General features: G+C 40.4%; 1 long non-coding RNA gene and 1 other non-coding gene across 2 annotated transcripts in view; one reads left to right on the forward strand and one right to left on the reverse strand.

The window, feature by feature from the left end:
• Positions 1-2,168: 2,168 nt before the first annotated feature.
• Positions 2,169-2,273, reverse strand: LOC114676631 (small nucleolar RNA U13). The gene has a single exon (XR_003727681.2). It is a non-coding gene; the product is annotated as a small nucleolar RNA U13 (small nucleolar RNA).
• Positions 2,274-18,395: 16,122 nt separating this feature from the next.
• The window catches only part of LOC114676278 (uncharacterized), a 56,375-nt gene continuing 48,378 nt past the window's right edge, over positions 18,396-26,392 (forward strand). Inside the window, exon 1 of the long non-coding RNA XR_003727157.2 lies at positions 18,396-18,550. This is a non-coding gene — a long non-coding RNA (uncharacterized LOC114676278). The remainder of the gene's footprint in view (positions 18,551-26,392) is intronic.

Consider the following 26,392-nt stretch of genomic DNA (forward strand, 5'->3'; position numbering starts at 1 on the left):
TTGCCCTTGAAGCATGCGATCTCTGTGACCCACATCCTACTCGTACACTCCCTCCCCTTTGAAAATTGCTAATAAAAACTTGCCCGTTTTATGGCTCGGGGGCATTGCAGAACCTGCCGACATGTGATGTATCCCCCGGACACCCAGCTTTAAAATTTCTCTCTTTTGTACTGTTTCCCTTTATTTCTCAGACCAGTCAACAATTAGGGAAAATAGAAAAGAACCTACATTGAAATATTGGGGGCTGTTTCCCCTGATATACTAGTGTGACTTTGTTCAAGTAACCTAACCTCTGTGTATCTATTTAGAATGAAAATTGTAAATAGTATCCACTTCATAGGATTGTTTTGATTTTTAAAGAAGATAAATGGATGTAAAGTGCCCAATCCAAGATGTGGTGTATAATTTTTGTGGTTGCCTGTTACACTGGTGACATGACCCCAATGAGCCATGCCTTCCAGTATTTAAGTCTTTATGTAGTTCCCTCTCCCATTGACTCTGGACTTGGCTGAGTAGCTTGCTTTGACCATTGAGATTCTAGCAAATGGTATGGAAGCAGAGTCTTAATAAGTGCTTGCAAATAGGGATTTATCCTCCTTGGACATTTGCTCTTAGAGCCCTGAACCACCACATAGAGTTATTAGTTTGTCCTATTGGAGAGACCACCTGGAGAGAGAAAGATAGAAATGCCCAGTCAAACCCAAGCTCTTTTATCCAGGCCAACTGAGGTATTAGACAGCTATCTTGTACATTCTAGTCTTAGGAGACACCATGTGGAGTAGAAGAACCTTCCAGCTGAGCCCAATCAATCCATAAAACCCTAAGAAATAATAAAATATTGTCTTAAGCAACTAAATTTTGTGGCCTGTTACATAGCAATAGATAACTGAGATAGACTGCATTTAATAAATATTAGCTATTTTTAAAAGTTAGCATCATTATCCAATGACTTTATTTCCTCTAAAATAATTAACATGAAGATGTGAAAAACTTTCTTAAAAACTCACTCAAAAAGCTGGGCATGGTGGCTCATGCCAGTAATCCCAGCATTTTGGGGGGCTGAGGCAGGCAGATCACCTGAGGTCAGGAGTTTGAGACCAGCGTGACCAACATGGTGAAACCCCATCTCTACTAAAACTACAAAAATTAGCGGTGTGTGGTGGCCAGCACCTGTAGTCCCAGCTACATGGGAAGCTGAGGCAGGAGAATTGCTTGAACCTGGGAAGCAGAGGTTTCAGTGAGCCAAGATCACGCCACTGCACTCCAGCCTGGAGCCTGGGCGACAGAGCGAGATTCCATCTAAAAAAAAAAAAAAAACACACACACAAAAAAACCTCACTCAAAAAAAGTGCTGTCTTCCTACTATGTGCAGAACAACAATGACTTGTCTCCCATGTTTATAAAATAGTATCCCCCCAAAATATGTCTTCATAGCAATTTTGAACTCTTAGATCTGCAAAGCAGACAAATTAAATTTCTCATCATGTTTGGATTATTACTCATTATGCGACTATAAAATTTCTCTATTTTAAACAATCTTTAAAAAGGCATGGGGGAATTAGTGCATTCGTGCGGAAGCAGACTTTATTTTTCATCTACTTACTGACACTTCTTGAGAGGAAGTTAAAAAATACTCAACACTACATCAAAACCACAGACTCCCGAGGATAAAAGAGCCTTTGAAAGGTCAGCCAGTCTGCTGTACTCTAGGTAGACTTTTCATCTGAGCTTCCCTGAGAGCTGGCACGGCTCCTGTTTCTAAAGTTCACAAGCAATATTCCCTGGGTTAGCAGCCACAAAGCCCTTCATGCATGGCATTGGTGTTTCCAGGGGAAACCATGGGGCAGTATTGACTTCGTGTCCCTCTTGAGTCTGCCACATTATAGACTGCTGTAGTTTAGGGTCACGTTTGCAGCCATGAAGAGTGCCATTTGGTAGAAAGTCATTCATTTTTCACTTGTATTACACACAGCTTCTATTGGGCATATAATGAGTAAAAACAAAATTGTGAGGTAGGGAAAGTTTACCTGTCCTCCCCACCCTTCTCTTTTGGCTAGCACCTGCAGGCTTCCATCCTCTCAAAGACTGGCTTGCCTTCAGTTGTTTACAGAACAAGTGAGTCTTAGTCTTGCATTACCTCTCCTTCTACATTGACTTTCTTTTTTTCATGTCAGGTGGGCAAAGTGCCAACCTGTAGGAAGAAGGTTTGAGGGAGGCACATCTCACACATGAATGTGATACGCCATCATCATGCTCATGAATTGCAGAAGGATCTATACTGACATCTTAAGCTGAATATCTCTCTCTGTCTGTCTGTCTCTCTCTCTCTGTGTGTGTGTATGTGTCTGTGTGTGTAATATATATAAACCTATAAATCATCCAGTTATAGAGATAAAGGCCTTATGCCTTGTTAATCTAATGGTAAAATCAGAGAGACAGGAAGTAGAGTCTATTCCAACTCCTCCACCCTTTTCTGCCCTAATCATTTTAAGATATGAACCCGGGGGTGGGAGCAGGAGTCAGGAAGGCGACCAGGAAAAGCATTCGGCTTGGAGACAAACATTTACAAAGGACTTCAAATTTAGGCTTTTAACGTTGCTTCCAAATGAGGTTATAAATATGGTCAAAACACAGATGCTTCTCATTCAACTCTAAACTCACGTCCCATGATTGAAGCATCCTACCTCTAGGGTGCTGTAAATTAATTATATAGAAAAAACCCTAACTTCTATATTACCTGTAAATATCACAGTTATATGCCATTGCATTTTTTGAATTAAAGGGTATAATTTATTAAATGTAAACATTAATGATATTCCACAACTTTGTGATCCTGTTTTTACAATTCCTTGAAATAATAATAGCTAAACATTTATGGAGTGCTTTTTGTATGCTAGGCCTTTCACAAGAAACATCACAATGACTCGGTAAAAGTAGGAACAATTACCACTCCATTTCACAGCTGAGGAAACTGAGACAGGCATGTGGGGAAATGTGCCCAAGGTTCACAGGTGATGAAGCCATGGATCTGGGATTTGAGCCCAAGCAATGTGGCTCCAGAGCAAACATGTGCAACACCCAAATCTGTTTCTTAGTTTCAAAAGTCTCCTCATGTGGAGAGCCCCTTGTGATCTCCAAGAGGTGCTGGACGGATGGAGAATGATGTCACAGAGGAAAGGCTAGGTGTCCCGTGTGGCTGCTGAAACACAACTGCTGGAGCAAGGCTGGATGAAATGGCCTCTTCTGGAATCTTCCAGATGCATGTGTGTCTTCCCAGCTGTTTCCTCACCTCATTTCCTCACTACGCTCCTGCTCCCTCTTTTCTCTCTCATCCCCAGCTTTGCCTTCACCTCTTTCCACAAGATTCCAGCATGTGGGGGCCTCAGTCCTTTCTCACAGTGTTTTCTCTCTAGCCTGGCCTGGGCCTCACCCTCAGATCCAGTCTCTGCCTCGAAATTTCTCCTGCCTCAGGCTCTGGGTCGCACCTTCTGGGCCAGAGGTCTGGGGAGCAGAGCGTGGGAGTGAAGAGGAACCTGCGAGCCAGAGGGAGGAAGGCAGCCCAGGAGGCCCGGTCTGCACTGCCAGGGCCTGGTAACCAGCGGAGTGTGGGAGAGATGTGTGCTCTACATCGCGGGTGGTGTCATGGAAACCTGCTGACACCGCAGTTCATACTTCTGTGCAGTGAGATGGAGATGATGTTATTCACTAGAATGCCAGCGAGGCTGGGCCACACAGGCAGGCCTGGTCATGGCTGTTTGAATCATTAGGCCCCACAGACATGGGGGACATGAACTTTGTAACGGCCTACAAAATGTTTGAGGTCTGAAAAAATATATATAGATTACAGCAACAGAAAAGTAAATCATAAAATAAAGATAAATGCCTAATTAAATGTCTGCAAACCATAATACCGTATCATCCAGTCAGCCACAAGTCAACTCATGTAAATAATATTTAATGTGGAATGTGGGTGGATTTCCATGTGAGTTAATATGCTTGCAATGATCTGAAACTGACACTGATGCACAGGGGCTGCTCCCTTGGAGGAAGCTGGTTGTGGGGACAGGATTACATATGTTAGAGGATTCGCATAGAGGGGAGGGCCATGGGTAGGCACCAGGGACCCTTAAAAAGCGCAGAGTGAGACAAAGGGGGCAGTATCCAAGATACCCACATGTTCCCCAAAGTGAACCCCTCCCCAAGGCCCTGCAAATCTTTTGTAAAATTCCAAACATTCCAGTTGGTTCAACTGAGTTTCTTGCAGAAGCCATCAAAGGGAGTAGGTGGGGGATTGAGGAGGGAGGTTTGCCTCTCTCAGTATCTCTACAATGGAAACTGCCTCCGTCTACTTCTGCCTGAATGTCCAGTACCTCGTAGTTCAAGCAGCCTCGCTCTCAGCGCGAGAACCTCCTAATGGGTGTTCTGCTTTCATTTCTGCTTCTGTTCAACCTTTTCTCCACAAAACAGAAACACTGACCTCTTAAAAATCAGCAGTCAGATACCTTAGGACTCCCACTTAGAAGAAATGTCCACCTCCTTCTCCTGGTTACAAAGCCCTGTAGGATCTGGCCCCTTCCGGCTGCTCACCCCTCATAGCTACCCCTTCTCTCCTGAGTGCAGCTAATCTCAGCCACTCAGGCCTCCCTTGCCTTTGAAATGTGCCCAGCTCAGCCTGACCTCAAAGCTTTGGCCCTGGTGGTTCCCTTTGCCTGGAACCCCTCCTCCAGATCGACAGGCTGCCAAGCTGGCCATTCAGGCCTCAGCCAGCAGCCACCTTCCAGGGAAGACTTCCCTAACCCCCAAGAGGAAATTCACTACGTCTCAGGACCTCACAGGATCCTGTTTCACTTTCCTCATCAAACTTTTCACTATCTGAAAATCTCTTTTCTTGCATTGAATTCCTTACTTTCGTTTGTTTGCCTCTCACCCACTGGAATTTAAATTCTGCCAGAACAGGAACTTGCCTGTGTTTTGCACCATTGTGTTGTTATTACCTATAATAATGCCTGAGATGTAGTAGGGGGTCAGTAAATACTTGTTGAAAGAATGAACTTAAAAAATGAATAAATGGGGCTGAACTGACATGGCCCACAGGAGTGTAGAAATCATGGGGATACTTTGAAGTCCTGAGGTTGGGGATAAACTAATTTTTACCTAATCTGCAAGTAGTCGGTCCAAGTAACATCTGGTTTACATGTGTATTTAATTATACCCTATCTTATTTCAAAAGACTTTGTGGTCATTTTCAAAGATACATATACTGCAATAATTTATTTTTAAATAGTGAATATGGGGAGGAAATAAGCACTGAAAAAACAAGATGAAATGGGGACAAGATTAGTAATTAAACTAATATCACAAAGTTCTTTTCACCTTGCCAGAAGTGGATTGCACATTGAACATTGAACTTCTTAATAACCAGTGATAGCTTATCTATACCAAAGTCCTTAAAAAAGAGAAGATAGAAAATGCAAAACTTTCCTCATAGAATTTTTACCTGTTGGCCATGAAACATAACAACTATGCATAACATGAGAAGTGTTCTCAATTAATGCTACTCATCTTAGCTGTAGCACTAAATTTGGTTTGCCATCAATTAATATTTATCGAACATGTGCACTCAAAGAGTTTACACATTCCAACAAACTTGTGTGTCTTCTTCACATCCTGCTCAAGTCAGCTGGCAGGATTCAGACCAATTCAAAACATTTCCAAGGAGCGCAACCCACAGGAAGTAGAGTTGGCAGCTTCCCTGAGTGACACGCGTCTGACTTAGCTTACTTCTAATCAGCAGAAAATTCTTACTTGAGTTTAACATACAGGCTCCTTAATATTACTGAGGCCCATTTTCTTCATGCTGCCTTCTCAGCCCTCTTCTCTAGAATAAAGCCCGTCCATTGGTTTAATTTTTTCCAAAATTTATGTTTCCCCAAACTTTGGTCGTCTTTCTTTCTGTCTTTGGAGTTTTTCGTGTTCTCTCTTTCACACACATGCACACACACACACACACACACACATTTTTGAAAGATAGTCTAATAGCACAGTGTTGAAAGCATGGGCCATGAAATATTGACCAAGTTGCTTCACATTTTTGTGCCTCAATTCTTTGTTGCAATTGGGGGTGATAATTTCGCCTACCCCCCAGGGTGGCTGTGAGGATTAAATGCATTTGTATATGTAAAGTGCTTAGAATATAGCTTGGTACGTGGCAAGCACTATGTGAGCATTAGTGATTATTATGATTACACGCCATTCCCCTTTAAAATGGCCCTCCCCGCTACTTTCCAGAAACTGTGCCCCTTGGCAGAAACTGTGTTTATTATTGCTGTCTCCAATCTCCACATCTCTGAACTTGCCTGGAATTTCCTTCCACCCTTTGTTGTTTGAAGAACTCCTACTCATCCTTCCCAACTAATCTTAGATGTCTCCCCCTGCAGAAAGCCTTTCTTAATTGACACTGCCTCCCCTGGGCTCTCCTAGCAGCCGGTGCATACTTCTCGATCATAGGACTCAGAATACTGTGAGGTGTTATCTATTTACTTGTCTGTCTCCACAAAGGACTGTTGGGACAAGAGCCAGAACATATCGGTTGCTATATAGTGTTGCTCAGTCCAATGCTGGTTGAACTAAAATGAGTACAGAACTGATTCCATGGGGGAAAAAAAGCAACCAACAAAATGACAGCATCACATTCTCATATATTTCATACTTAAACAATCCAGTATCATGCTTGCTTTTCTGGTTGGGACTAAAAGAAACTACTTATTTTTATTCTTTGTCATTTAAATAAATTGAGATTTAACTCATCATTGCAGGAGATGAAGCCCTATTTCTCTTGCAAAATAAAAACCATTTCAGGAAAGTGGTATAAAGTGTTGGACAGAACCCTTTACTGGTCACTGGATTTGAGCCCCACTACTGCCCCTCCTAGTTGTGAGATTTGGTGCAAATTAGTGAATCTTCCTGGACTTCAGTGTCCTCATCTGTAATATGGGTGTTGTGGTACCTGCCTTGTCTCCCTCTCACATTTCTTGTGAAGATCAGATGTGTTGGTAGATGTGAACGTGCTTTTACAATAGTAGATCACAGCTCTGGTGATGTGAAATAATATATTATTTGGAAAGAAATCTTGGAGTTAGACATCTATTCCAATAAGGGGTAGAGAACTATTCTAGCTGCAAGGTTAACTGTAGATATTAGTCCTTTTGAATCAAGATTCAACTGTAAAGAAATTTATATTCATTAGATGTTAAGAGATGTCCCAATATATTTCACATAAATGGCACTGTTTTGAGAGGCAGGGTGTTGCCGTGTCTCTGCAGGCTTGTTCCATGTTCCTAGGGAAGAGGGTAACTGTGTAACTTCATCAAGGGGATGTGGGGGCAGGGCTGGATAGTAGGGGCAAATGCCAGGGTGCACACTCCAAACACAGGGCCGTGCCAATTATGACTATTTTTACACGGCCACTGAACTCTGAAAACTTACCATATAACATTTTGTCAGCTAGAAGATGTCTACATGCTAGTCCTTTAATTTTTCTTTGCTGCTTTCTAATTTTACTGTGATGATAACAAAATGAAACCACAGCACTTCCATCAGAAATCAGAGCATGTCCGTGAATAACTAGCAGACTGCATACAGTTTTCCCAGTGAATTCTCAAAGCCAAACGTGGGTTGGCTTTTGTATATAAATTGCCAGTGCGCCTTTTCCATTCCGGTGGGAGCTCTCTGAAGGGAACGTTACAGCTGTGATGAATAACAGTCCCTCTAAAGAAGCTGGCATGAAGCACGCATTTCATCCCACTGAGTGGAGCACCGCGCCTGCCGCCAAATGTTGCTGGGTCTCCCACAATTAAATAAATATATACATATGTCGCTTGGCTTTGTTTCCAAGTCTTAGGCTCTATAGAAACTAAGCACTTTATTACTATTAATAATACTATGGTTATAATAGATGCAGAGCCAAGGAATGGTACTTTGTCCTTAGTGGTTTTGATGAAAGTTCCCATTGTTCATTACTTATTTCTTACAACAAACTTTAACCCTTTGTTTACCACTGTAATAAATGACAGTATTTTTCCAATATAAATTATCTCTATATAGGCAATATTTTGATCAATTAATCTATAAAAATGATAACATCTACCTCAGAGACCAGGATAATCATAGTTAACATTTATTATGTGTCAAGCATTTTTCTAATTATTGTTATACCCATTTTGCAGAGAGGAAAGTGAGGTTTAGGGAGATTAAATGACTTCTCTAACATGGCATAGCTGGAATTTGAACCCAGGCCGCTATGTTCTAATGCTTCTCCATGTAAGTAAAACCCCAAACCACGTACAATGAATTCTATTTGCCTTTTACTGCCAAATAGTGACAGAATCACACTATTCCTGTGTATAGAAAGGTTTTTTTTTTTCTTTTTAGAGAGAACACTTGTTAGTGGCTCTAATAACGATTGTCAAGATACTTTGTTTTTGAAATGCCACTTTAAAAAACCCAAGATATTATTTAGAGAGAAACAAGAGACTATGGAGTAAATATCTAGTTTTCTGTTTCATTAAAAAATTGTATTATCTGTAAATCTTGAAGATAACATCACCTGCCTTTTGGACAATTCCTATCCATTTTAATTTGTCTTCTAACTCCACTCTGCCTACCCTCCCACTCACCTGAAGGCTGTTATGGAAACCTCCATTCAATGGCCTGGCTCCCTGCCACCTCACCCCCAGCTGCAGTGAGCCTATGGGATTGGATCCAAATTCCTCATGTCAAAGCCCTCATTAATGTCGTTTCATCTTACTTATCCATTCTTATTTCCTTCAATTTGTCCACATATACCCTAGCTTTCAATCTAGAGCAACTCCTTTCTGCCTTTCGGATATGTCCTTCTTACTCCTTCTGATTCCACACCTTTGATCATGCAGTCCCCACTCTGCGAAGTACTCAACCCCAACATAAGAAGACCCTTCAAGACCCGTTTCTGCTTGAAGCCAACTATTTTAGTACACTCCCATCTTGCTTTCCCCTAACTTTCTTCCTATTTCAAATATAGCTATTAACAGTTAGTTGAGTTATCAATTATTCCTTAAGGAATTGCTAAACAGGTGACATTTGAGACCCCTAAATATATTGTCACCTCCTTAAGAACAGGGCCCACCTTATGCGTTCTCTTATATCCTCCAGAATCTCCAGCACAATGCGGAGGAAACATTAGGTACTCAATATATACTCACTGGGTAATGAAGATTGGAAACAGTCAAACTTGCATTTAAAAATCTTAGGTTTTTAATTTATAGCACATTTATTAATTTTATAATTTTACTTAAGTAATGCTCTAAAACAATCTGAATGTACAACAGTAAGTGTTATTTAAGGAATAATACATTCATATAATGGAAATAATATGTAGCTATTTAAAAAAGTGTTCTTTCAGAAATATAATGACGTCAAATGCTTTGCGATACAATGGTAAATTTTTAAAACGTTACAAAAGCATGTTCAGAATGTTCTCAATTTGGGAATGAAAACTCCGATATTAACAGAATATTTAAAAGTATTAGCCATAAAGGAAAAGACTAATAATTCACACTTTGAAAAAAGCGTATACCTTTAACAGAATATGGGGCAAGCCTGACAGAGGACCCATATCCAGAAGATATACAAGAATTCTTACAAATCAATAAGAAAAAGGAGACAGCAACATTTGAAAGATGGGCAAAAGGCTTGAACAGGCAAAAAGAAGATGTCCAAGTGGTCAATAAACAAATGAAAATGTGCCTAGCACCATTAGTTATCAGAAAAATGCAAATAAAAAACCATAATGAGATGCCAGTACACACCAACTGGATGGTGAGGATAAAAACAGAACAAAAAACAAAAAACTGACAATATCAAGTGTTGGCAAGGATAGGGAGCAACTTTCTGGGACTTCCTATCACCATTCTTTTATGAAGAATCCCTTGTTTCTTCCACTCAGTGACTTTGTATTTCTTAGTTTATTTTCTATTTTTGCTGGTATCTGTATTCTTTGATGTTTTCCTAAGAAAGGATGGATAAGAGTTAAATTTTTGAGTACTCTTAGAATTTTTATGGTATTTATCCATTATCTTCTTTTTTGTTTTTCTGTTGCCCAGGCTGGGGTGCAGTGGCACGATCTCAGCTCACTGCAACATCCACCTCCCAGGTTCAAGTGATTCTCTTGCCTTAGACTCCTGAGTAGCTGGGACTACAGGTTTGTTGCACCTTGCCCAGCTAATTTTTATATTTTTAGTAGAGATGGGGTTTCACCATGTTGGCTAGGCTGGTCTTGAACCGACTTCAAGTGATCCACCCACCTCAGCCTCCCAAACTGCTGGGATTACAGGCGTGAGCCACCATTGTGCTGGGGCCCCCATTGTCTTCTACTATCTAGTGTTGCTGCTGAGAAAGCTGAAGTCTATTTTGAAATAATCACCAAAAGCTTTATGATCTTTTCTTGTCCCTGGTGTTCTAGAATTTTTAAATGATCAACCTTAGTTTGGGTCTTTTTTCTTTTTCTCACCATGATGGACTTTCCAGGATCCATCCCTTTCCATCCAAAACTCACATCCTTAAGTTCTGAAAAATATCTACAATTTCCTCCATCTCAGCCCCACACATCCCTCATTTTCCCTTTCTGGATAACAGGTGACTGTTGGACCTCCTGGGTTATTACTTTTCTTTCTCTCTTTTATTTCATTTCTTTGCTACTTTTTGTTCTACTTATAGTAGATTTTCTTGACTTTATCATTCTGCCCTTGACTTTTTCATCTCATTTTTAGTGATAATAATCACTGAGCTTTTATTTTGGCTATCATAGTTTAAATTTCTATGAGCTTTTCCTTATTATTGGAAAGTATCTTTTTTCCTAGGCTTGACTTGGTTAGTGAATACAAACAACTTCTCTTTTCTCCCATAGGATATAAATTATAATTGTTTCTATACTTTCTTCTTCTCACTTCATCATGTCATTCATATACATTCCCATAGTCTGCACACTTGTTCCGGTGTCACTTTCTTGTATATTGGAGGATTTTTCTGTTGTTGGTGATCCTTGGCCTTTGTTCATATTTTAGAGGGAGGAATTAAAATATGCAAAAATATATATACTGCACGTATCACCCAGTGGGCCTCTCTGTTGAATTATCAAGAAGAAAAAAATGGCAAATTTTATTTTTTAAAATGTCATGCAATGATTTTCAAGTAAAAAAGTAACCTGTTCAATACCAAAGATTCATGAATAATAAAAATTTTGGTCATGAAAAGAATGAGTGGGTAGATGCAGAAGTAAATTATTGAATTCTAGAATCTAGTTTAACTGTACACCATAGAGAAAAAGTTGAAGTGGTAGATCCTCAGTAAAGCAGCTCCATGGTTTATAAAAAAGTATAAAAGCTCTCTTCGTTCTAAGCAGGTAAACAGAGCTCTTTTTAAAGTGACGGTGGAGAAAATGAATCTGACAGAATATTTAAAAACTCATTGGTGCCTCTTGGAAAACCTTGAAAAATATTATAATTTGAAGACAAATTTGTGGGTATAGTGTACACTTCCTCACAGTTTCCTTCTTTTCTTTGTTTTAACAATCTTATAAAAATTTGCATTTAAAAGCACCTTGGCTGCTGAAGAGTTCTGTGGGTTGTTGGGTTATTTTCCTTTCACCTCATGGTTTTACTTCACCTAGTAATTAAAACTGTAGAAAGCCAAAAAGAGGCAAATAAGAATAATATTCCTCAGGTTGCTTTTCCTGTCGTTAGCAGAAAGTCATCAAAGGATAATGTTTTTTAAAGTTTTTCAGAAGATATTGAATTCATTGAGATATTCAAGAGAAATGAAACTTGTAAACACCATCAAAGTCTCATGAATTCACTTTTACATATTTGCCATTAACTCATTTTGTCACAGCAGCCTCATTAATTCATCATCTTTGCTTTGTGCTCCTTTTCCTGTTCTCTTATAACTTATACATAAGCACAGCTTTAGTCATTGTTTGCTGGCTCTCCTGTCTGATACATTTGTGGGAAGGAAGTCACAAATAGTGACTGCTGGCTTCACACAGGTGCTTGCAGAAGGGATCATTGATTAATGAGAGTCTCATCTTGAAGGGGATTACTCGGCTGGGTTTTTTACCACTTGATTCTCTGCCCAATGAGGTAATGGCAGAAAATATTCACTTGCCTAAAGATGATTTCTTGTGTATTATATCAGAAAGTAGCTGAGGATTGTAACTTAACTTGTAAGATATAATTTGAGATTTTTAAATGGAGAAAGTGCAGCCAGAAGACAAATTGACATGGCATAGGGAATTAAGTACAGCTGAGGACAAAGTCATCCTGGCTAATATGGTGCAGTGGTGCTTGCTCTTAGCTGCATATCACATTAGAATCATTTGGGGAGCTTCTAAACAAGCACCCATAGGTGGGTTCTATTCCAGACCAATGGAAACTGGATCCCTGGGAGGGGGCCTGAGAATTAGCATATTGCAAAGTTCCCCAGGTGATTCTGATGCACTATGAGGGTTAAGAATTGCTGATACAGGACAAGATACATTATGCAGGAATAGGAATAATTAAGCTGCCTCTGTCTCCCCAACTCTATATAAGACACATCATGGGAGAATGTGCAAAGACATAGAAGGAATGGCTCTTACAGGGTTTTGTAATCTATATCAGAGGCAAGATAAACACAGGAGAATAGCTGAGAACAGCATAAGGCAATATCTAATCATGTGGACATTATACCCACAGCGATTCTGGGGAGGAAAGACCATGGTAGGGGAGGATGGTTTAGAGGCTTCACAGGGAAAGTGTTGACTTAGGACTTTGTGGAGAGTAGGAAGGGGGCATTCACTGCAGGTGAGACAGAAAGCAAAGGAAAGAGTGTGCTGGGGGTGTAGGGAAGAGCTAGTGGACTGTCTTGGGGCTGTGGTTTAGGTTTGGTTTATTCTAGTCTCATTACCAGCCTCCACTGAGCACTTTACATCAATCTTTACAGGAACTCCTCTGTGATGTATCATTACAGATGAAGATACTGAGATACTGGGCCTTCAAGGCATAAGTAACTTGCTCAGGGTCTAGTTCCCCTTTCAGTCAGAAAATCCAGGTGGAGGTCGTCAGTCTCACCTGGTCCCAAGGGGGAAGGTCGGAAAACTCAAATTATCTGCAGCTGTGACATCAGTGGGATGGAGCGTTTGCAGGGGCAAAGTGGAGAAGCAGCAGCAAACTGACCTGTAATGTGAGAGAATCTGAAGCCCTCATCAGGATCCCAGATGAGGATCAAAAGACTCAGATAAGCTGGGGCCACCAGACTTGGGGCAGAGGTCAGGAGTTATTCAGACCCAACACTGGAGACAGAAGTCCTGCCTACCGTCAGGCTCTTCCATGCTCCTGGAAGCAGGCTTGCATGTGAAGCAGAAAGTTCTGACATGGTCTCCTGGATGTCACAAATATCTTATAACCTTAAAAATATAGCATTCTTTTCTTGTTGTTTTCTATTATTATGTAAAAATATCATATACTATTAAGCAATGTGCACCTCAGCCTGCCTCACACATTCCTGACCCTTTGAGCTATAAAGAGACATTTTTGGCACCTGGGGTAAACAGCAGGCGATGTTCTTCTCCAAATCAATTTTATAATTCATGATAGGGCTCACAGATGGGCATTATTAACAGTGCGCACCATCTGGCAGCTTCCCACTTTAAATCATTATTCTTGCTAAATAGATGTTAAGCTTTCAAAATCATTATTTACAATTTTTGTGTCATCTAAGTTTCATGCCTTAGGTACAAGCCTTTTCCAATGTTTGGCTCCTGTTCCCCTCCTACTCCAGCCAGAGATTGGGTACAGCTCAGGCATGGGGTAAGGGCGGATGTTGCACAGATACCGGTATGAAAACAACTAAGAGTTTAATGGTTTACTTCTCAGGGTCATGAAATGACATTAAAGTTTTAATATTTATGGCATTCAAGAGGCCATGCCCAAACAGTATAAACATTTTCTGTGATATTATGAGTCCCCTAAGGTACCCAGGAGAGACAGGAGTCTGGAAGAATCAAAACAAGCAAATGGTATAGATGTAATTTGAATTCAGTCTGTGTAATACTAAAAAATTTCTTTCTACCATATTATGCCTTGGCTACCTAGACACTATGTGCCCTGCAAAGAGGCATCAGCTATGGTTCTTGTCTTCCAGGAGTTTTCAGTTTAGCTGTACTGACAGGCTGAAACATGAGAAGATAAATAACAACTCTGATTGGCATCAGACTAAAGCCAAACAAGATGAAGGCACATTAAGTGCTGAAGAAAACCAATTCTCCAGTGATTCTCTTTGAAACTTACTGTTCTAGATTATTTGAGATCGAATTTGCATTTCCACTATTTAGTTTTTATTATTTATATTTTTCAAACAGATATTCCAAACACAGGGCAAAGTATTTATTGTGTTTTTTTAGAGACAGAGTCTTGCTCTGTTATGCAGGCTGGAGTGTAGTGGTATGATCATAGCTCATGCAGCTTCAAACTCCTGGCCTCAAACAATCCTCCTGCCTCAGCCTCTAGAGTAGCCAGGACTGCAGGTGTGTGCTACCATCCCAGGTTTCTTTTTTTTTTTCTTTTTTTTTTTTTTTTTTTAGTGATAGGGTCTTTTTATGTTGCCCAGGCTGGTCTTGACTCTTTGCCTCAAGCAATCCTCCCATCTCGGCCTCCCAAAGTGCTGGGGTTACAGATGTGAGCCACCACACCTGGTGTCAAAGTGTTTAAATGATACAAAAGGATAGACAGCAAATAGTAAGTTTCCCACATCTATCAGTCAGGATCCTAGCAGAAAACCAAATTTACCTCCAGAAGCTTCAAATTAAGAGCCTTTACTGAAGGGACTGCTTACAGAGGTGCAGGGTTAAGGGGGAAAAACAAGAGATGTGGAGGCCCCAGAGACTGGCAACAGCCTGAGGAAGGAAAGAGTGTTAGTGGAGCCCAGTGAGAGTCGGAGCCTTGGAGGACCTAGTCGTGGACAGACACAGCTATTGTGAGACATGGCACCAAAGCAGGGAGGGAGCATGGAAGGAATCGCTTGTCTTTCTCACTCTCAGATATTTTGCTGGTGCATCCCATTGGTCAAACCCAAGAGGAAGTCAACCCCGAGGAAAAAGGGTGATGGAGGCTTTGGAGGACACTCTGAACAGGGCAGAGAGGAGGGCAGGAATGTGATCTGGGGTGGTGTGGGGTTGGGGCAGGACCCATAGAACAACCAACATAGCACTCCCCTATCCCTCAGTCCCCTGAGGCAGCAATTACAGTAGACCCTTGAATAACATGGTTTGAACTGTGTGAATCTACTTATATGTAGATGTTTTTTCACCCAAACTGAGCGCATCAAAAATACAGCATTTGTGGGATTAGAAATGTGAGTGTATACAAGGCTGACTTTTGGTATAGTAGGGTTCTGCAGGGCCAAATGCGAGACTTGAAGAGTGTGAGGATTCGAGTATACATGTGGGGTCCTTGAAACAATCCCTTACATATACTAAGAGAGAACTATATTCACATTTTCTTTGTAACCATCCAGAAATAGTCAATGCATGTACAAGCTACAATGTCTATGCCAACCCATTTTCTCTACAAAATAGTAGGAAACTCTTCCCCGACTACCTGCCCCACCCTGCCCACTCTTGCTCTTTATTGCTCAACAGTCATATTTCTTGGATTTGGGCCCATTCTAGCATCCACAGAACTACCTTGTTGGATACCAGGGGTTCTGAAAGCATGGTCCCTGGATGGACAGCATCAGCATAAAGTGGGATCTTGTTAGAAAGGCAAAGAATTAGAAACTCGGTGGATGAGGCTCAGCAATTCATGCTTTAACAAGCTCTCTGGGTCCTTCTGATGCACATCCAGATCCAGAGTTCTAAACTTTGTGAATGAGGCTGGGGTCCCGCCTGATCAAGGCTGCTGGCCATTCACGTGTTGATGTACCCAAGCAATCAGTGGACAGAGGTCCACATTATCAGGCCATGTCTTTCCACTGAAGCTACTGGGTAGTAAAAACAAAAAGCATTAAGTATTGATTCCGTATCTGATATCAGTTCTCAGTGCAAACCTGGAAACAGCATGGAAAGGAAAGACTCACTCCCTTCCTCCTGGTACACATCATTTTCTCCCTGGTTTTTCATCTTGTTAGTTCTTTAGATGCAGACACTATGTTTTAATAGGTTTGGTTCGTGTGTGATGCAATACAAGCTAAATATAATCATGGAGATGCACAATCACCCCATGCTTAGGGTTGGCATCTGCTTGGAACCCACAACTATGAGACTCGCTACCCGCCCTGGTTCCTAAGGTCACTGACTCCCTCAGGAGGGCCCTGCCAGGCACTGCTCAGCCATCGTTTACTGTGGCTCAAATACCTGTAGCATATACAGCAATGGCCCACACAGAAATGGACATCTTGTCCTCACAAAGATTACAAAACAGCCTGAAGCTTGGCAGGTACCTGCTGTTTCTGTGATCCTAGGACCGTCCCTGTGCCTTGGTTTCCCCATCTGTAAAATGGCAGTGACAGAAAAGGCAGGGCTTGCTCAACTCTGGGGACATATTCAGGTAGAATGATGCAATGTGACTAGCGCCCCCTGAAGGCTGAGGGTTGAATGAAAGATGAAACATGAAACCTTTTGCCTGGTGCCTGTTCTGTACCGGCCTGAACCTCCCAGCTGTGTGACAGTCAGCTGCTCAGGAAAGTGCAGGGTGAGTCAGTCGGAAGTTGAGTCCAGGCTCCTTTCTTTCTTACCACTTTGTTACTTAGGCAAGCTCATTCACCTAGAGGCATCATTTTGATGTATTGTCTGGAGCAGTTCCTGGTACATTATTGGCACGTAATAAGTATTTGTTGAAAGAATGAATGTACACTTACGGATCTCAGTTTCTTACTTTACATAATGGAGACAATGATGTACCTCATGGGAATGAATTAGGATTAGTTGAGAAAACAGTTTAAAGAGACCTGATACACATATGCAGAAAATTGAAATTGTTTCCCTTCCTTACGCCATATACAAAAATTAACTCAAGATGGATTAAAGACTTAAATTTAAAACCCCAAATCAAAAAATCAAAGTGACATGTTGCTACTGATAAAAGCCGGCTTGGATGACAGGGCTTAAGCATGTGAACACATGGGTCCTAACACTCTACTCAATTTAAGACCCTGCACAGATTCTCTGGACGTGCTGGACCACTGCAGGCCTTCCCTGCAAGGGCCATTTCCATAAGCTTATGTGTGAAGTTGCAGAGTCGGCCTCCCTCTGTAGCTGGGAGGACCAGACAGAACTGAGTATTCTCAGTCTCTTCTCCCAAATGCAGCATTCCGTTAAGTTGGCTCCCCCAGGGATGAGAGTGTGAAGGGACATAAAGATGCTCCTGGAAGAAAACACTAAGGGAACCCTCCCTGAATGGAATGGTTAATCAAACCCTTCGATGGAAAACTAAGGGGACATGGAAAGGATATGTCCCCTCTGCTAACATTTTTTATCTTGGACCTGTGTGCTTTATGCTTTTCTGTAACTGTTGGAATGCTTTATCAAGTGCCAGTGAAAGAGAATTTTATTTCCTTCTTTTTATTTGTTTTGATTGATCTTAGGTATGAAAAATTTTATTGGGAAAGACTGTATATATATTTGGCTACTATAGTGGGCATATTAATTGCCTATTGTGCCATAACCAATAATCCTATACTGCAGTAACTTAAAACAGTAATAAATATTATTTCACATAGTTTCTGCAAGTCAAGAATTCAGGCCAGGCACGGTGGCTCATGCCTGTAATCCCAGCACTTTGGGAGGCTGAGGCGGGTGGATCACAAGGTCAGGAGATCAAGGCCATCTTGGCCAACATGGTGAAACCCCGTCTCTACTAAAAATACAAAAATTAGCTGGGCATGGTGGTGGACATCTGTAGTCCGAGCTACTCAGGAGGCTGAGGCAGGATAATAGCTTGAACCTAGGAGGCGGAGCTTGCAGTGAGTCAAGATCGTGCCACTGCACTCCAACCTGGGGGACAGAGCGAGACTCCGTCTCAGAAAAAAAAAGAAAAATTCAAGAGTGGTTTAGCTGGGTGGTTCTGCTGAAGTCACACAAGTGGTGGAGCTGGAATTTGATCTCAGATCCTTTAAATAAAGTTGAATTTCTCAAACAGTTCAAATCAGTGCTTCCCAATGAATGCATTTCCAAATCACCTGAAGAATCTAATTCAAATGCATATTCTGTTTCAGTAGGGTTTGGGCCAGGCGAGGTTCTACATAGCTAACAATCCCCCAAATTATGCTATGCTGCTGACAAGGGACCTCACAAGGAGGTAGTACAAGCCACTGCTAGTGGCTATGCAAAGGAGTGAAACTTTCTAAGTGCAGTACCTGGCACAACGAATTGTCAAGCAAATGGTAAATCTTCTCTGCAAAGGGGAGCTGAGACTCAGTACCCACAATCCACTCTGGAGTCTCCTTATAATCCTGAAGAGGGAAGCCCAGAGGAAATTATCTGGTGAGCTTATCTCATCCTTCTAAAAAAAACGATGAGGATTGTTTTGAGGAGAGCTGCAGTGGGAGGTTGAGAGTCAAAGCCACACTATTTCTGGAGGCTTCCTCCTTTTTTCCTGGGATCAGACTCTACTTTTGTGCTATCATCCACCTTTGGGGAGGTCCATGAAGGTCGTCTGCTTTTGGGGGTGCATTTGGGACCAGGCAGGAGGCTGCACTTCCCAACTTAACCAAACACAGCTTCTCAACGGGGGCTTCCAAGTTGGGGCAAGGGCTATGCATGAGGCAGTCTGTGTGTGGGTGTTGGGGAGCTGAAGGGACATCCCTAGCTGGGCCAGGGAGCTCTGGTCTCTCCTTGTTTGTCTCCTACAACTGTGGCAACAACACAAAGCCTCTCAGTATGTGCATATTGCTTTGTAGTATCTCTTAGAGAGACAAGATAATGAGTAGTTTTCTTAGCTCATCCATGAAGTTAACATATAATACATTAATTGCATTTAGGAGCACTTATTCAAGTAAGTGTAACTAGTAATTTCAAAAAATGCCCAATAATACTGATGTTACAGCACACTTGGCATGCTTTGCTCCAGAAATGCCAAGCGTTTCCTCTGTTTGGCACTGGGGAGAATCCTGGCACTTTGCTTCAGAAACAAATCTCCTTAATTCCTGTGGACTCTGTATCAAGCTTGCATTGCTCTTTGGTTTTTCCAAGGCTAGGACCTGAGCTATTTGCTTTCTTTCATCTTCAGATCACTTCAGCCACCCATCAATGTGATTTCTGAAAGCACTGTGTGAAAATTTGAGAATTACGTTGTGTAAACCACTCTCTATTTCATGGTAGACCTCTCTTCCCTCCACCCTCACAAAGCCCAGAGCCAGGGACAAAAAGGAATGGGAAAGCGGATTTGCCTTCCCCAGGACTTCCCAGCCAGGGCACAGAAGGACAACAGTGCTGCCTCCCAGCATCTCCTAATGTCTCTAGAAATGAAAATGCTCTATCCGCCTCGCACTGCAAGGAAGAGGTGTGAGGCTCTCAATCCACACAGCTGGATATCAAAATCGTAAATGTTTTAAGAAAACAAGATGAGTAAGGTTAGAGAAGTGAGTCAGAAATGCCAAGTAGCAGATGTGAAAATGTGAGTAAATCACAGCCTCAGTGAACTGAAGGCTTTACAGCAGAAGGCTCCAAGATTTTTTGATTGTCACATGTATGTTTATCCATGTATCTCTGTGCTTTGGCTTGAAAGTTTACATCCCCTCCAAAATTAATGTTGAAATTTAATCCCCAAAGCAACAGTATTAAGAGGTAGGGCCTTTAGGAGGTGATTAGTCTATGAGGGTTCCTCCCTCACCAATGGCATTAGAACTTTATAAAAGTGTTAGAGGAAACTAACTAGGTTGTTTGTGCTCTTGCGCCCTTCCACTATGTGAGGACACAGTGTTTGTCTTCTCTGGAAAAGACAGCACTGAAGGCACCATCTTGGAAGTAAAGACTGGGCCCTCACCAGACACTGAACCTGCGGGCATTTGGGTTTTGAACTTCCCAGCCTCCGTAACTGTAAGTTACATTTACTCTGTTTATAAATTACCCAGTCTGTGGAATTTTGTTATAGTAGCAGGACTGAACTAAGATACCCTCATATATTAATATATACATCTTAAATCATACCTGTAATGGGGAATATAAAGAATAGCAGTTTAAGTCACCCTCAGTGGAAGTTCTACTCTTTCTTCTCTACACCCTAATGCCTTCTCTCATATTGTCTCTGCAGTGCCTTCATCCCACCGTGGAGACTCCTGTTGTATTAATAATTAGGGATGGGTAGACAGCGCTAAAACTGAGGCTGGGTTGCTACTTTCTCACCCGTATAACCTCACGGAAATGACCTTTCTGAGACTTCTATTGAAGAGTCTGTAAAAGCAGATAATGATAGTACTACTTCCAGGGTTGTGGTGAGAATTCAGTGAGATATTGCATGGAAAGCATTTAGCACAATCCTGGTCCATGATAAATGTTTGATATTTGTTAGTAATAATTATTCAATAACTTGAGGCTCCCAGTATAGAAAAATTATCAAAACTTCAGAAATAAGGCAAGAGGATGAATGACTGTGTGCCTTTCAATGTCATAGTGGAGAGCTGTCCAATAGGTCTACCCCAGGTCCTGTGACACTGTAGGGTAGGAACTTTGTCTGGCACAATTGGCTATTGATTTGCATCCAGTTCCCCTAAAGTTAGATATTAACTAACTAAGTTGCATATGATTTGGTCTACTAGAGGATGTGAATCATTTTTGTTGAGTAGAACAGATAACCGTAGAGGCTATAGTTGTATTGCTTTTGTTTTTGCTTTGTTTCATATCTACCTTTGGAACTTGGTGGTTTCAACATCTTATCTCTTTCTAAGTATGTATTCATCTTGTATACCTTCTTTTGAATCAGCTTTATCATCCTACTTGTTCCCTCATTAATTAGGTAAATAATCTCTGACTTACATACATTATATACTGAATAAAAGAACTATATTTGTGTTATCATAGTTATATGATCTCCTTTACTTCAACTTCCCCGTCAAGCTCTTGGCTACCAGGTGCCTCATCCTATCCTGAAATACCCCCAAGGAAGATAATTTCCAAACTTATATCCATATCCTACCTTTCTTTTAAGGCAAGTTAGCATCTTATTTTAAGTGTTTAATTCAAGAAGTATTTACTGAAAAAAGAAATATTAACTCTGATTGTTTTCAAGTGGTAGGATTTGGGATGATTTTTTCCCCCATTTTCTATTTTACTATTGTCCACATTCTCTATATTAATGATGTACAGTACTTATAGTGAAAAGAGAAAAAAATGTAACTGCTAAATAAGTGAGGACCTACTATATGCATGTCACCAGGTAGGACCCAGGAGGGAACACAATGGTGAATAATCCACTCTTCCTGCATTGACAGTACAAAAGTGTAAGCTATAAAACAGGACAGACGGCTGGGCGCGGTGGCTCAAGCCTGTAATCCCAGCACTTTGGGAGGCCGAGACGGGTGGATCACGAGGTCAGGAGATCGAGACCATCCTGGCTAACACGGTGAAACCCGGTCTCTACTAAAAAATACAAAAAAACTAGCCGGGCGAGGTGGCGGGCGCCTGTAGTTCCAACTACTCGGGAGGCTGAGGCAGGAGAATGGCGTAAACCCGGGAGGCGGAGCTTGCAATGAGCTGAGATCCGGTCACTGCACTCCAGCCTGGGCGACAGAGCTAGACTCCGTCTCAAAAAAAAAAAAAAAAACAGGACAGAATATAAGTACAGATTGGAAAATAACATTGTATCTGTGGGGAAAAGGCTGAGGAGAGGATGGAAGGGAAGGAATTGTCTTGGAAGGGTAGCATTTGATAATCCCATTAATAGCTACTAGCTAGTATTTAATGTACATTTGTTACATGCCAAGCACCCTCCTAAGTCCTTCACATGCACCTCATTTAACTTTCTTCTTTTTTTGTTGTTGTGTTAACAAGATGTTGTGTAAGATTTACTATTTTAAGCATTTTTAATTGCACAGCATAATAGTGTTAAGTATATTCACATTGTTGTGAAATAGATGTCCAGAACTTTTTCATCTTTCAAATTTGACACTTTATAACCATTAAATAACAACTCCCCTTTTCATCTCCCCCGAGCCCCTGGTAACTACCATTTTACTTTGTTTCTATGAATTTGGCTACTTTAGATACCAGAGATCAGTGGAGTCCTACTGTATTTTTGTGTGTGAGTGACTGGCTTATTTCGCTTAGTACAATGTCTTCAAGGTTCATCCATGTTGTAGCATGTAACAGGATTTCCTTTCTTTTTAAGGCAGAATAATATTCCATTGTTTGTATATACCACATTTTGTTTATCCATTTATTCATCAATGAATGGAATACATGGGTTACTTTCACTTTTTGGCCTATGTGAATAATGCTGCTATGAACATGGGTGTGTAAATACCTTTTCAAGATACTGCTCTCAATTATTTTGGGTATATATCTAGAAATGAAGTTGCTGGATCATACGGTAGTTCTATTTTTACATTGTTGACAACCTCCATACTGTTTTCCATAGTGATTGTACATTTCACATTCCCACCAACAGTGCCCAAGGGATCCAATTTCTCCACAGCCTCACCAACACTTGTTATTTTCTGGTTTTTGACAGCAGCCATGCAAATGAGTGTAAAGTGATATCTCACTGTGGTTTTGATTTGCATTTTTCTGGTAATTAGTGCTGCTGAGCATCTTTTCATATATTAGCCATTTGAGTATCATATCATATTTAGAAAACCATCTATTCAGGTCTTTTGCCCATTTTCTAAGAGTTATTTGATTATTTTGTTGTTGAGTTATAGAAGTTCTTTATAAATTCTATATATGAATTCCTTATCAGAGATATGATTTTCTAATATTTTCTACCATTCTATAGGTTGCCTTTTCACTATGTTGATTGTGTTGTTTGATGCACAGAAATTTTTAAGTTTGATATAGTTCTATTTGCCTAATTTTAGCTTTTGTTGCCTACACTTCTGTTGTATCCAAGAAATCATTTTTCATATCCAAGAAATCATTGTCAAGTTCAATGTCACAAATATTTTCCCCTATGTTTTCTTCTGGTAATTTTACAATTTTAGGTCTTACATTTATGTTTTTAATCCATTTTGAGTTAATTTTCTGTACGTGGTATAAGGACCCAACTTCATTCTTTTGCATGCAGATATCCAGTTTTCCCCACACCATTTGTTGAAGAGATTTTTTTTCTTCCCCATTGAGGGGTGTTGGCAACCTTGTTGAAAATTATTTGGCCATATATATGAGAGTTTGTTTCTGAGCTACTATTCCATTCTATTGGTCCATTTGTGTTATGCCAGTACCACATTATTTTGATTTCTGAAGCTTTGTAATGTTTTGAAATCAGGAAGTGGGAGTTCTCCATCTTTGTTCTTTTTCAAAATTGTTTTGGTTATTGAGGTTCCCTTGAGATTCCATATAAATTTTAGGGCAAATTTTTCTATTTCTGCAAAAAATGCCGTTGGGACTTTGATAGGGATTCTATTGAATCTGTAGATAACGTTCAGTAGTATGACATCTTAACAATATTAAGTCCTCCTTGGTCAGGCACAGTGGCTCACCCCTGTCATCCCAGCACTTTGGGAGGCCGAAGCAGGCAGATCATAAGGTCAAGAGATTGAGACCATCCTGCCCAACATGTTGAAACCCCATCTCTACTAAAAATACAAAAATTAGCTAGGCGTGGTGGTGTGCACCTGTAGTCCCAGCTACTCGGGAGGCTGAGGCAGGCAAATTGCTTGAATCTGGGAGGCAGAGGTTGCAGTGAGCCAAGATCGCACCACTGCACTCCAGTCTGCCAATAGAGCGAGACTCCATCTAAAAATATATATATATATATATTAAGTCCTCCAATCCATGAACATAGGATATCTTTTCATTTATTTGTATCTTCCTTAATTTATTTCAGCATTGTTTTATAGTTTTCAGTGCACAAGTCTTTCATCTCCTTGGTTACGTTTATTTCTAAGTATTTTGTTCTTTTTAATGTTACTGGAAATGAAATGTTCTTAATTTTTTTGGCTTATTGTTAATGTTTAGAAATGCAGCTGATTTCTGTATGTTGATTTTGTATCCTGCAACTTTGCTGAATTAGTGTACTAGTTCCAATAAGGCTTTATTTATTTATTTATTTGGTGTATATGGTATCTTTAGGACATTGTACAGATAACATTATGTCATCTGCAAACAGAGATCATTTTACTTCTTCCTTTCTCATTTGGATGCCTTTTATTTCTTTTTCTTGCCTGATTGCTCAGGCTTTAATTCTCTTCATTTTATGGACTAGGAAATTGAAGCTTTGAGAAGTTAATTAGCTTGCCTGAGGTAATCAGTTAAGCAGCAAAAGTTACAATAAAAACTCATGACTTTTGAACTCTACAGCTAGGAATTTAATCAATAGTGTTGAGTAGGGCTTTACCTGGTTGAGATGGGAAGGGTGGAAGCATTTTGGGCAGATGGATTCTGACTTGTTTAATATGATCCTCTATATCTTTTAGAGATTGCCACATTCCAATCAATAAACTCAAAGATGCTGAAGCAAAACTGTGTTGAGTATAATTTTCTTTTTTCGTTTGTTTGTTTTGAGACAAGGTCTCACTCTGTAACCCAGGCTGGAGTGGCATGATCTAGGCTCACTGCAGTCTGGACCTCCCGGGCTCAAGCAATCTTTTCACCTCAGCCTCCTGAGTAGCTGGGACTACATCACCACACCCAGCTAATTTTTTTTTTCTTTCTTTTTTTTTTTTTTTTGGGTATAGATGAGGTCTCACTACTTTGTCCAGGCTGGTCTTGAAGTCCCGGGCTCAAGCAATGCTCCTGTCTTGGCTTCTGAAAATGCTGGGATTACAAGTGTAAGCCACCATTCCCAATCTTTTTTGTTTGTTTGTTTGTTTTTTAATGTTTTGGAAGACAATTTTTGTTCTAGGGTCAGTTCAAACAGCAGACTTAAATGGAATAAATCTGTACTGGCAATGAACATACTGTAAAAGTTGCCTTTGTGAATATACACTTGATAGTCATTTGTATTCTTACAGTGTTTTTTTTTTTCTTTACACATAGATTCCAACTTTTAGAGCTGGAAGAGACCTTAGAGAGGAAACAAAAGGGGAAAAAGGACAACTTAAGTACTCCATTCCTCCATTCCTTATTCCTTTCCTTCCTTCCTTTTGTAGAAGTAATACATGCTGCTTAACTGTTTATAAAGCAACATAATTTAAAGAAGGAATTGCCTCCTCTTTGATGCCGGTTTCATCTTCACCATTCATCTTCCCATGGGTAAAACCACATTTAAAATTTGATGGGTCTCCATCTAGACTTAATTTCTATGCTTAGACATATACCACACACACACGCACACATTTGTGATATTATTTTTGTCCTTTCTTTTTTTTTTTTACAAAATAATAAAAAAAAATGGTATCATACTGTACCCAGGGGTCTGCAACTTGCCTTTAATCCACTCTGAAAAAGCACAAATTCTGTGTGCTTTGAGTGAGTTTCATTTATTGAAAAGATATCCCTAGACTCAACTAACATCTTCAGACACCATTTGCCCTGTAATGACTGAAACTCCATAGCAACATATAGTATCACTAGTTACCAAAAAACCAGTATTAACACCTCACTGCTGCAGACATTTAAAGCCTTCATTTCCCAAGGTTCCCATTTTTTGTGTTGTGTGTGCATACTTAACTCCAAATGGAATCAACAGGAAAGTTGTCTTGTTTTCATTGTGACTCAGGGCCGTCCCCTAGTATAGTTTTTGGTGGAGGACTTGGGCCAAGAAAAGAGTAAACCCTTAGTGAGAACCAAATTCATTCATGCTATAAAACAAAAGTGCCTACCATTTGCCCAGGTCTTATCTCCTGATCCTCTCTTTGAAGGGGCTGTTCTTTTCAAATCATTAATTTCTAAAATGATACTCTCCCTGTTACAGCACTCACCCTATCACCAATTTACATCATTGAAAAAATCCAGTCTTAAATATTTCACAATTACAATAATACCAGGCACATTGTTAAACATTTTTATGGATTATCTAATGCAGTCATCTGAACCATGTGTATAATATGTAATGTTACACAGCATTGTATATTCTCCTTATTTTACTGGTGAGGGAACTGAGACTTATGGAGCTTTTGTATCTAACCCACATCATAAAGCTTGTGAGGAAGCCAGAGTTTGAAGCCAAACAGCCTTGTTCTTATATTTTAAGTGACCCTAAAAATGAATTCCCAGGAGCTGTATTATCAT

Source organism: Macaca mulatta, chromosome 2 (assembly GCF_049350105.2).
Source record: "Macaca mulatta isolate MMU2019108-1 chromosome 2, T2T-MMU8v2.0, whole genome shotgun sequence".
NCBI lineage: Eukaryota > Metazoa > Chordata > Mammalia > Primates > Cercopithecidae > Macaca > Macaca mulatta.